Below are 12,584 nucleotides of genomic sequence, written 5' to 3'. Positions count from 1 at the left end.
CAAAGATTTTCTTCACTGGTGTATATCCGGTTTTGCTTAAATTCTTCAAATTTTTCAGAGCCAATTTTGCTTAAGTCGCATACATCTTTTTTAATCTCCTTCTTCATTACTGCTCCTGAATACATGTTGACAAGTTCTTGCGATTCGTTTCTAAACGGATTAATGCAGGAATCCAACTTTTGCTTTATGAACTTAATGTGTTTATTTGTTTTTGCGCAAACTGAACCCATCAAATCATGATGTTTATTTTCCATTGTAGATTTATCTTTGCACAAAAATTCTTTCCACTCATGACTTATACGTTCCAATTGAGAACTTGACAAAAAAAATGTATGAAGGGCCTCTGGATTCTGAGTTAATCCGACACTTCCTCCCCGAACTTTAAAAGCCTTATTTTTGTGTTCCAGAGCTTCATCAGCTCCTAAGCATGCAAACGGTATATTTCTCACATTTACTACCCATTGTCCCGAAAGAAACTGATTCCATAATGAAGTACCCTCTAACTGCCTCATTTCACATAAGTACCAAGCAATCATTCCTGAATAATTGTGCAGATCCAATGCAAAAAAATATTTTACAAAGATTTCAAGGGATGTCAAATGAAGAGTCCAATCTGCTATTCGGATAGACCTTACTTGTAATAGCATTGCCTCAACCATTTCTATGTCATATTGCCAGATCATTTGAAAGGTTGCACTGCCCTCTAGCTTTTTATTGAATTCTTCAATTTTTTGTAAATTTGTAAAAAAAAATAAAATTTAGTTTTCTGTAAATTGCAGGAGTGGGGGTGGATCTACAAAAAAATTGTCAGAGACATTTTTTATTTCAGAAGTACTAAAAAACGTTTTAGTGACAAAACGAGTGCTCTATCTATAACGGTTTTGAAGTTACCAGATTTTAAAGAAATTTGCTTTAAAGGGGTGCGGAAGGGGGTAGCCCCACAAGGGGGGAGGGGGGTGGCAAGATAATTTTTTATAATCAGTAAGTAGCGTAGATTTATAAGAAAACAACTTGCCAACTTGCCTCCAACAATGCCCGCGAAACCCATTTTTCTGCCCGTGGCTCCTCTACTAGTAGCCTTACAATCCTTACGGTTCCACATGCAAATATTCCCAGCTTCTTAAGTTCACTTAATAGTTTATACGACGTGAACCAATTATCTGTAAAAACTTTATAATTTAAGTCTTTGGGTAATGTCTCCACAAGTCTTATAACAATATCACTACTGATTTCTAGATTACTTTCTTTTTTGGTCCCTTTTCCCCTATATATTTCAAAGTCATAAATAATACCGCTCGCTTCAGCTCTGGCAAATATTTTAATTCCCTATTTATGCGGTTTATTCTGAATAAACTGTTTGAGCGAACTTCTCCCCTTGAATGGCACCATGATTTCGTCTATTAAATTGTATTCTTCTTGCTCAATTTTTGACATGTTTAATATTATGGCATCTATTACAGGTCGTATTTTAAAAAGTTTATCATAATCTAGATGATCACGGGTCAGCATATTAGTATTGTCATTGAAATGGATTTGATTTCTGAGTTTATCAAATCTATTTCTTGACATAATATCAGCTATAGGTGAATAACAAGTTTCCTGTGCCCAATACATTCGATAGCTAGGCATCCTTAATATACCAGACATAATATTTATTCCAAGGAATTGAGAAATTTCGGTAAACGTAGTATTGCTACATCTGCCCGTTTTTTTGAGTAAAGTACAAATTTGTCTTGACAGTAATATGCTGGATTAAATTATCATCAAAAAATAACTTGAAATATGACAGTGGAGTTGAATCATTTTCCTTTACGTTAGTAAATATTAGGTTACATTTAGAATTCACGGGAGTAAAATCTCTTTTTCTCCATTTTGGGAGAATTTGTACACTGGTACAGGCATTGGTTTTTGGTTCTGGTTCCGAAACGTAATAAGTGGTAAATCGTCTTCAGGGTCAAAGTCTTGTTCTATTTGTGTATTAGGTTCATGTTCGTTTTTATCAGATATCAGCTGCTCGCCTGTGTCTACTTCTAAGTTAGAATTTGATAACAGGTCTTCTGCAGCAAGTTCTGGATGGGGATCATATTCCTGCTCTAACCGAAGAAACGCTTCTTCATCGAAATCGTCCTCATCGACGTCATTTAAATCTTCTAAATCCGACTTGTCCCTTTTTAGCGACAACAGCAAATATTTTTCATCTTTTTTCGAAAGCCCAACCGGCATCTGAAATTAAAAAATGTTATAACAACTGCAGTTCTTAAGTGCTTAGTGATGCCATTTGGAGTCATAACATTCTAAGCCTCTATTCTCTTTATACGCCCATAACACTTTTACTATGATTTCAATCAAAACATAATTTTGTGTCACTAATGATCTAATAATGGTATTTTTGTTAATATAACATATAAAAATAAAAAACTTACCTTGATTTTATTCACTGGAAAACAACAATAACATACACAATTCTGTAAATTTTAAAACCTAACCTAAAAATAACGATCTTTTATGCGTGTCGCCATCTGTGATCTATAGACTATAATATACTACCTGAGATTTTAAATTTTCTTGATTTACAGATTTCTGCTGTGACTTTTAAGGAATATATTTCAATTGCAGTCACTGGGCCGGAAAGGGTTAAGTAAGCATTAAAAAAATTATTTATTTTATATCAAAACACCTCTAAAAGGTTTTAAGTTGCCGCGTGAATTTTTAATATGACGTAAAGTAGGTATGGGTAAATCTGAATTTTATATTCGGATTATCGTAGATATGCATTAGAAAACTTATTTTTTAAGCAGAAAAAAATTTATGAAAATCAATAAGTGATTGTTTCTCTTACTAATCCATGGTATACACTCTAGCTTTACGTGTCCAACGCTATCGCAATGTACATAAGCGTTACACGACATTCATCTCTTTAGTTCTACGCCAAATTTCTTATTTATTCGCCCTAGGAGAGTTACACCTATCATTCTCCTTTTCATTGATGGTTATGCAGTTAGTTATCTATTAATAATAACTTTGTTAATCGCCTTTATCTCTGTATCATATGTTAAAGTCGAGAGAATATATTGATCAAAGACTCGTGCTTTGAGAGTGCTTGGAAAATCTTAATAACTCTCTAAGCCTTCCTAAAGTTGATTGTGCTAACAGTATCCTATAAGAAGATAAATCTCGTTCGTTCTAGCTTTGTGTTATTAATTTTATTATTTATATTTTATGTGTTATTTTCGTTTGTCACATATTTAGTTTTTTGGTGTTAAGATCTGCGTTTTATAAATTCCAAATTTGCTTTGTTATCATATCCTATAAATCGTGCTGATTTTGTGCGAATAGAACGATACAGTCACCGATTGGCTCAAGTATTCTTCATTTATCTCACGTTATTGATGACTCAATCAATTATTTTCTTAAACATATATTTTAATTGGCAACACGACTTAGATAAAAGACTAGCTTAATAATAAAATTAGGTTCTAAGCCGCTGCATGAAACTAGGGTCAAGTTGTTAATTGCTCCATCTTTAAGTGTGCTATAGGTCTATTGATGATTTGCTACTGGTGGTTGGAGCTTGAGCAAGTGTGTTCATATAATTTACAGCAAGTAATCTTATTATATACCATGCAGACAAAAAAAATATTGCACGTCCTACGTGCGGCACAACTTCACACAGCTTTGCTGATTTTGCCATCTCGACTCCGTATAGCGTTGTTTGATTAAATTCATGAGAAAATCCAACACGTCCTAAATATCCCAGTGAAGGGTTCAAGGAAAAACCAAAATATGTTAACCAAGAAACATCGGTTAAAAAAATCAAATGTCACGTTCAACAGCATCAAATAGCATGCGATAAAGACCGAAATTCTTAAGGTCTATATATTATTGCGCGTCTAGCGGAATAATGCGGAATAAAATTATTATAATATTTTGAAAATCTATTCAAATGGACCCTACTCATTAAAATCCAATCCAAAAAAAAAACACCTTTAAATCCATAAGATGATAGCTAACAATCAACGAATTGGTTACGTTGCCATCGGGCGCGTTTGTATATTCCCATAAGATTTCTATGGAATTCGCAGTTTCACAACTATGCTGATGTGTAAATGAATCCAAAATGTGTCAAACATGGTTATCAAAAATTATCCCTTCTCCCTCAATCTCACAAATATCTTAAAAAATAAGAACAACCAAGAGATGGAATAATGAAAGTGTTCTTCTCTTCATTACTCTCGGGGACAACCCTGTAGTAACTAATAGGTAAATAGTGACAAGAGTCACACACGTTCAGATACTGCAGGAAACAGAAAAAACAATGACCACAAACCATTGGGGGGAATCACAGATAATATAATCAGGATAGAAAGGGTTGAATAAACTATTAAAAAAAACCTAATAGAAATCACGCTTTTGGTTAAGAAGAATTTGAAACTTCGTAAAAGTAATTTTAAACTCTTACAAATTTTATTGAGATGGATTCGCACCGTCTAAATCCTCTGGCAAGTTTAAATTTGTTTGTACAGTTCTTCAATGCGACTCAAAATGTTGCTTTATATTATGTGTACTAGTCTACTGAGCAGTTACCTAGTGCATTGAACACAGCCCATCTTTCTATGGAAAATCGGTTATTACTGAAAGGGCTTATGTTCAACTTTGGCCATTTTGTTTTCACCGCAAAAAAAATCATTAAGTCAAAACTTAGCGTTTATTATAGAAACAAACTGAGTATCACTTAGCTATCGTCGTTGTGTTTATATATAATAAAATATTCGTCTAATGGAAAAATGACCGAACTTTACTAACTTAGCCCCATAAAAAAAGTTATTATAAAAATTGCATCACGTATATTTTACTAAACTTGTTTTTTTTTGGATTTGATTTGCAAGCATGGCGAGATCTGCTTAGTTGTAATCTTGAAATAGTTTATATTAAAAATTAATTTTTGTGTTAATAAATATGTCTAGTTTGGATAAAAGTACATGTTCTATGAATCAAGAAGAATAATTAGAGTTCGAAGTAAAAAAAGACGACAAGATATGCGAAATAGGGATAAATATTAAAAAAACAAAATCAAAAACCCAGAATCATTGAGGCCACTTACAAAAATTACAAAAGTAAGAAAGTTCCTGCTAAGCAAATCAGCGTTCCTTGTAAGAAAGTAGATAAGATTTAAACCTACTAAACTACTTAAGTTTAAATCTAAATGAACTATTTTTATAGATAGATATAAGATGCAATATTTTGAGAAGTTAAGTTACTTATTTTTACGTAATTATAAGTAGTTAACGTATTATTACTTAATAAATAAATGAAAATAAAAAAAAATAGACACGTTTAAAAAATAAAAGTTTATTTCTAAAAGGACCTAAATTGAGATTTTTAAAAAATGCATACATTAAAACAAAACAAAAATTAATTCAGTGTTTTACTAATTTACACCTATAATTAAACTAAAATAACTGAACTATATTGAAAAAATTTTTTTAACGTTTCTTATGCATTCTGGAGAAACATTCGACACTATTGCCTTATTCTAGTTTTTAACTCCTCAATATTTACCAGCTTGGTCACATAAACTTTGGATTTCAAATATTACCATAGGTTAAAATCCAGCGCAGTCAAATCAGGCTATCTTGGTGGCCATTCAAAAGGTTTTCTCCTGCAAATCTATCTGTCTGGAAAAATAGTATTTAGATAGTTTCGAGCATAAATGGGGAGGCGCACCATCTTGCTGAAACCAGATATTTCTATTCGGCATATTAGTTTCTATGGGATCAAGAAATTGAATAGCTAGATTTTAAATTAGTTATTTTTATATAACCTATAAGTACCTTGCTCCATTTAAATTTTCTTGAAAGAAAATTGGGACTATAACTTGTTGATCTAGAATTCCTGTCCAAACATTTACTTTTTTTGAATGTTGAGTGTGGCCTTGCCCAATAACGGCATTTTTAACGATTTATTTTTCCGTTCAGCATAAATGTCGACTCATCGGAAAAGATAATGTTTTCTGTAATAAGATTATTATTCTATATTAATTCCATAAATTGTTCACAAAATTTAATCTTTTTGTCTGTATCCTCCTCACTGAGTTTCTGGAGAATTGTTAGTTTATAGGGATAACATTTTTCTGCTTCAAGAACCCTTACTACTAAAGACTGGCTCACTTCCAATTGTGCGCTACCTGCCTAGTGGGAATATTAGGATTTTCTTCAATGGCTAATAACACATTAATTTTGATGTCTTCATTAAGCGCAGATCAACGAGAACTAGTTATTCTTCCTCCGTCCTGTTTTTCAATCTTCCTTGTGATACTTTGAGATATGGGTGGCAAGTCAGGATACTTCTGCCTGAATTAATGCAAAAATTCATTTTGGGTTCTCGCTCTATCTTCGTACTTAATCATCATTAATATTTCAATTTTGTGCTTTTCACTTAAATAGCCTATTTTGTGAAAACATTAAAAGAAACTTAAATCTGATTATCCAACAGTAAAGGCACGTCTTGTAGCAATGTCAAAATTTATAAAATGTCAAAATTATAAAAACGCCAGATTTTTATAATTTTTGAAAATTGAAATTTTTTCATAAAATACATTACGAAAAAAAAACTGTTTACTGAAACGCATATTTTTTTATTATTTTATTAATTATTAATTTTATTATTAATTTAAAACATTTTTAAAATCAAAAATCAAAACAAGTGAATAAAGGTGTGTGATACATCAAAATGTTTGGAATTTTCTGAGAATCCAAAAATATAATAACATATCCTCCTGGGACCCGGACATGTTTTTGTTAAGTTAGGGTTGTGAAGCTTTAAAATATAATAAAAAATACGTAAATAAACATTGTTTACTAACATCTTTTTTTATTTTTTTTCTTACTTTGACAGATACAGGACGTCCATTAAAATGGACATTGGGTCTTAACCTAAACAAAAATTCCTAATATATATATTTTTTTTCAATAACATTTCAGTCTAAACCTATGAAAACGCAATAAATAAATGTAAACTTAATTTTATTTGCTATGGAACTCCATGAAACAGTTTCTGTTGCCAGTAATGCACAAAAATGTGTTGCATGTATTACAAAAAAACTAGGTTTTTTTGGCACAAGGGTCATTTTTACATCTAACCGAATTTTTTAAGTCTGTGTCAAATTTCTGGAAAGTGTTGCTTCCATTTTCTTTCGGTGCCTAATGACGATGACGGTGAATCGACAAAAATATTTCCCTCAGGATTTCTTCTAGTACCTACACCTCGGATGTTTTCTTGGGATTCACTTTGTGGGTTGGGTGTATTTGTCAAAAGTTGAGTGGCAATTTCATTTTAAAATCTAAATATTGTTGTATTTTGCGTGGAGGGATTTTAAATTTTTTTATATCTTCGATAAAAAAACCACGAGTTAGCCATTGCTAGATCAAAGAAATGGAAAATGACCCTTACAGTCCATTTTTTTGATCTGGCTCGAATTCCATTATAGCTAATCATTCGGTCTATCATGTCTATTCCTCCCATATAATCGTTGTATTTAGCAACAAGGTCTTTTAACCTGAATGTATTTAGAGTCTTACACTCATCGCTAGGTTGAATTCCTAGAGCAGTAGATGCCAAAAGTACAGATTTCAGATCATACCATTGTACAACTACTATTTCGCCATCTTGTCTTACAATTTGTTCCGAGCTGCCTCTACCTATCTTGGCCATCATTTTTTCCGAAGTTAAATTTGCTGCCGCTGGCACACGATATTTCATAATGGTTCCAGTACAATATTTTTCTTGTTGACGAAGATATTCGAGAAGTGGTATTGTCGTGAAATATATATCGCAGTACACATGACTTCCAGGAAATAATGTCCTTCCAAGGCGAACAACAGTAGAAGGTCCAACACCAAGTCGTTTTACAGAATCATCTGGAAAAGTATCTTTTCCTTGATATAATTCAAAGTCTAAAACTATACCATCAGGGGCAGCAACAACAAAATTTTTCAAGCCCTCTGGATTTGGCTTTCCTCTAACGAACTGCTTCATTTTACCTTTTCAAGTCCCTGTAAATGGAATCGTCTGTTCATTTACAGCAACCACTTTCTCTCTAGATAGCTGCAAACACCCCTGCCATATTGCTTTTATAATAGAACGTACTTTCCAAAATTTGTCAGACCTGCGTACCTCTTTAGCGATGCTGCCATCAATGATGATTTTAAGGTTAGTTCTTATAGCAAAAAATCTATCTCGAGTCATTGTATTTGCAATAGCTGAAACTTTAGTGGTTTTTGCCCAGTACATTCTGATTTTGGGATATTTTAGACAGGACATCAAACAAACTATTCCAAAAAAAATTTTAATCTCATTAAGAGTCAATTTAAGAGATACTCCTTTTAAGTTCAACGAACCTTGAATTTGTGCAATCACAGCTTTTTGGAATAACTCATGTTCAAAGTACATGGCTAAATAAGATTTTGCAGTCCAATCATACCGAACCTCTGCGCTGCATTCACTAGAAGGGCCTTCAAAAGTTGGAGGTGCAAAAGTATCATCTCTTCTCCAAGACTTTCGCCGCTTTAAAGGATCCACAGATTGCTTGGTCATTTTTAAGTTTTCTCTTAGGACACTTAGAGGAATTCTATCTTCTTCTTCTTCCTCCTCACTGCTGCTTACTAGTTCTTCATTAATTATTTCTTCTTCTCTTTTTATTAAATTATCCATAGTTTGAATTTCTTCTTGATTATCAGACATTTCAATGTCAGAGTCATAATTTCCAATGATTTTTAGTATTTGCTCCAATTTTTCGTCATCTTCCCCTGGCCGAAGCACTCTTTGATTGCCAAAAATTCCTAAAATAAATTTTATGAGTTAATTACAAATGTGCATGAGATCGACCCAATGTCCATTTAAATGGACGCGAATAACTTAGGGTAATACAAAACTTATTTAATTTTTTATTATTGTAATGTTATTTAAATTTGTCTATTAAACATTTGCAAATAAAAACTTTCACAAAAATCATTACAAAACGTTAAAAAATAGGCTACATACTATCATAACAAGAACCACGTGTAGCCGCCATCACAACAGAAAACAAACAACTGATTTCCAGCACATGTGCACAATTAAAGTCGACCGAATCGGACTGGGCGGCAGCACCAAAGTGTCCAACGTAGTGGATGCGAGGTCTAAGCTGCTTAAATATTAAATTAACGAAACTGGAAACATAAAACTGGCATGTCCATTTAAATGGACGTTAGGTCCCAGGAGGATATAGGGTATCCTATTTAAAATAAGAAAGTTGGTATTAGCCCCGCCTACATTACACACCCTGCATAAAAAAATTTATTGTGAAAAATGCGCAACCTACGATCTCAATTGACGTGTCCGAGCGTTTTTCCGAACAAGCCCCCATTTATTTATTTTCGAATTTATTCCAAGTTACAGACTCTCACTGTATTTGTTTTTAGTATATTTCTTACACCACTTTAGTTTGTATTAACATTTGAACCTTAAATCAGTTTCTGAAATGTAATAAATTTCTAGTTCTTGATTGTCAAATATTTAAAAAAAATTACCATAAAATATTGCAGAATAATCCTTAATAAAGATTTTGTTTTCTTAAAAAAAGTATTTTGTATTTTCTGGGTATATTATATACTATCGCAAGGAGGCAGTGATTTAATAGCGAAATTTAATTTTGTTATTAAAATATTATTTGATTATATTAATTCGACAATTATAATTTATTATTCGAGTATCTTTATAATTTAAAAACAAATCTTTAAAAAAAAAACGGTTTTTAATTAAACAACCTATTTTCTTAACTATTTTTAACGTAGTAGGTTAAAGCAATCCAAAAATAATTTATGAAACAAATCTTATATTAAAGCTTTTACGTCACCACATTTGTTTCAATGTTTATTAATATTTTTTTGTACTTATTTTGTAGCAATCTCAGTTAGATCGCCGACAAAAAAGAAACAATTAAACAATAGCTAGGATCAATGGTAATGATGATAAGATTATTGTTAAGCTAATTAAAAGACATATTTAAGTTTAATATTAATCTTTAAAACTTACCTCATTTCAAAAAGATAAAAATAGGCACACTTTCATCGCAACGTCAGATGATCCTATCTTGACAAAAGGCTTTGATAGGGCCTTTAGATGTCTAAAGAATTGTGATTAAAGATCAACCTTTAAAGTTAATTGTATAGTTTAGTTAGTGTTAATTCTTTGTTCAGCAATGCTTCATTGGGGTTTTTACTCTATAAAAATCTTAAGTATATAAAGCCACTTGTAAGAAGCTTTAGTTAATTTTTTGATTTTCTGCCAAAGACATTGTTAGCGGATTACGTGCCTTTATATTCTTATTAGGTCAGCATAATTTTTATAAATATTAGGGTGTGTATGTACCTGTATAAGATTCCTCGTATTAATGAGTCTTTTGCAATATTTTTTCTTTATTCCCTTTTTTGAAATTAAGATGGGGCACAAAATTCAATGTTAGTATAATGCACAAAATCATAAAAAATAAATAGGTTTATCGGGATACTCTCTAAGACGGGAAGCAGAACAAGTAAACATGGTACCTGCCGAAACGTGTTTCTGGTTTTTAGCTTCTTCGGAGCAAGGTGTTCAGAAATCCAATTAGGGGATAACAAACTAGTAGAAACAGGTATCGACAGGTACCATATTTACTTGTTCTGCATTCCGCCTTACGAAGTATCCCGATAAATCTATTCTTTTGTTATTTATTTCTCCGTGGCGGCTTTCACACAAAATTATAATTGATTGTGTGCTAGGTACATAAGCAACCTTTTTTGATATGAATGTATTCCTATACTGGAACAAATCGTTAAAAGTGCAAGATAAAACCGAAAAACAGAAAGATTTTGGCTTACTTAAAATTTCTTTTAAGGTCAAATAAATATCTAATCTAGCAAAAATAGGCGGGGCTAATTCTATTGCACCATTGCACTTTTATCGAGACCCTTACAACACGAACGTAATATGTCTCAATAAAAGTGAAAGTGAGATTATTTCCGAGATCCCATTTGTACCCGCCTAAGCAAACAATTATTTCACCTGTCAATCGTAACTTAGGCCAGGTGAAAAAATCTAATCCGATTCGACGACAATATAATGCTAAAAGTCAACATGGGTAGTCCACGATAGGTAAATGAGGTTAAACGGCATTAAACATTCTTCCTACATACAAGGGTTATTTAATTGTTGCATTTGATTAACTAATGAGGACGGTCGCAGTTCACTTGAGCCTTCCGCTTTTGATTTTTTACGATATATATTTTTTTTGCTTTAAAAAGTAATTTTAAAGCGTGAACATAGTTCTGCTTAAACAAGTAAACTGGTCACGTAAAACAGGCAGTAAAACACGGGTCAGACCTATTATTTTCTCAATTAACTGTATTTTATTTCGACACAAACACGACAAGAAATCATTTTAAAACGCTTAAGAGGAGTAGCTTCCGCGTTTTAAGAGCCATGTGTTTTCATTCATATACGAGGCAGAAGTGCTTTTATTGTAATGGCCTTGTGCTATAGAACGTTATATAGTCTTCAGTATGACTGAGTGACGATTATTTTATTTTTAAAGTTTTATGTTCTCTGACGTAAATTTTTGAAGTTAGGTAAATGATAAACTATATTGGTGCTCACTTTAGATTACAATAAGACTTATGCGAACATACTAACTCCTTAGTTTTTATAACTTTACCTTTTTAAGGCAGTGAAGTGCTTACTTTATGTATTGGTAAACAACAAATCTGATATTTATTTGACATTTTATTAATAATTGGTAAAAATTATCATCGAGATTCACTTCATCCATTACTGGTGCTATGGAAATTTCTCTCATGTTTCGGATAGGTACTGCAAGTAATGCTGCAACTTAATATAGTATTATTTATGATGCTGATTATAAGCAACTGGATAAATATATTCATATTATTATGAAAATGTAAATACGTTAATTATTCTCCTAGTCTTTGTACTACTTTTATTAGTATTCTGTAGTTAAAGTTGATTCGTAGGGTTTCTTTGGGGTTTTACTTACGTTTGGTGTATTATTTTTATCTATAGTGTTTAGTTTTTAAGTAGTTGTCGTCTTGTTCTAGAGCCTCATTTTGACCCCAATTTAGGTTATTTAGGTTATATTATTGTAAATCTCTGTAGTCCTAATTTTCTATACTTGCTTGCTTTGACTGTCAGTATTTTCCTAAAATTATTTGTCTCTTTCGGCAAAAACAATAAAGATAATTCTAAATATTTCGAAACTGTTCCATCGGGTTTTAAAAAGAACGCGCTTCGTGACAATTCATTCTATCTAGTCAGTTTTTACCTTGGAAACAATTAAACAACAGTCAAGGCGAGTTAGGTTAGTGTTTTTGACGTTGACAATAAAAGTGTGTTCCCGAATTTTATTAAAATTGGTGTCAGAAGTAAAGAATATTTGGAAGCCCATTTTAGTAGATGCCTTTAACAAGAAGTCAGGCCAACATGGAGACCAAGAAATTGATGGAGCTGCTATTAAGAAAGTTTGACAAGCAAAAAGTAGAACAAGAAGAACGAGA

Source organism: Anthonomus grandis, chromosome 1 (genome assembly GCF_022605725.1).
Source record: "Anthonomus grandis grandis chromosome 1, icAntGran1.3, whole genome shotgun sequence".
NCBI lineage: Eukaryota > Metazoa > Arthropoda > Insecta > Coleoptera > Curculionidae > Anthonomus > Anthonomus grandis.
This window is presented reverse-complemented; position numbering follows the sequence as displayed.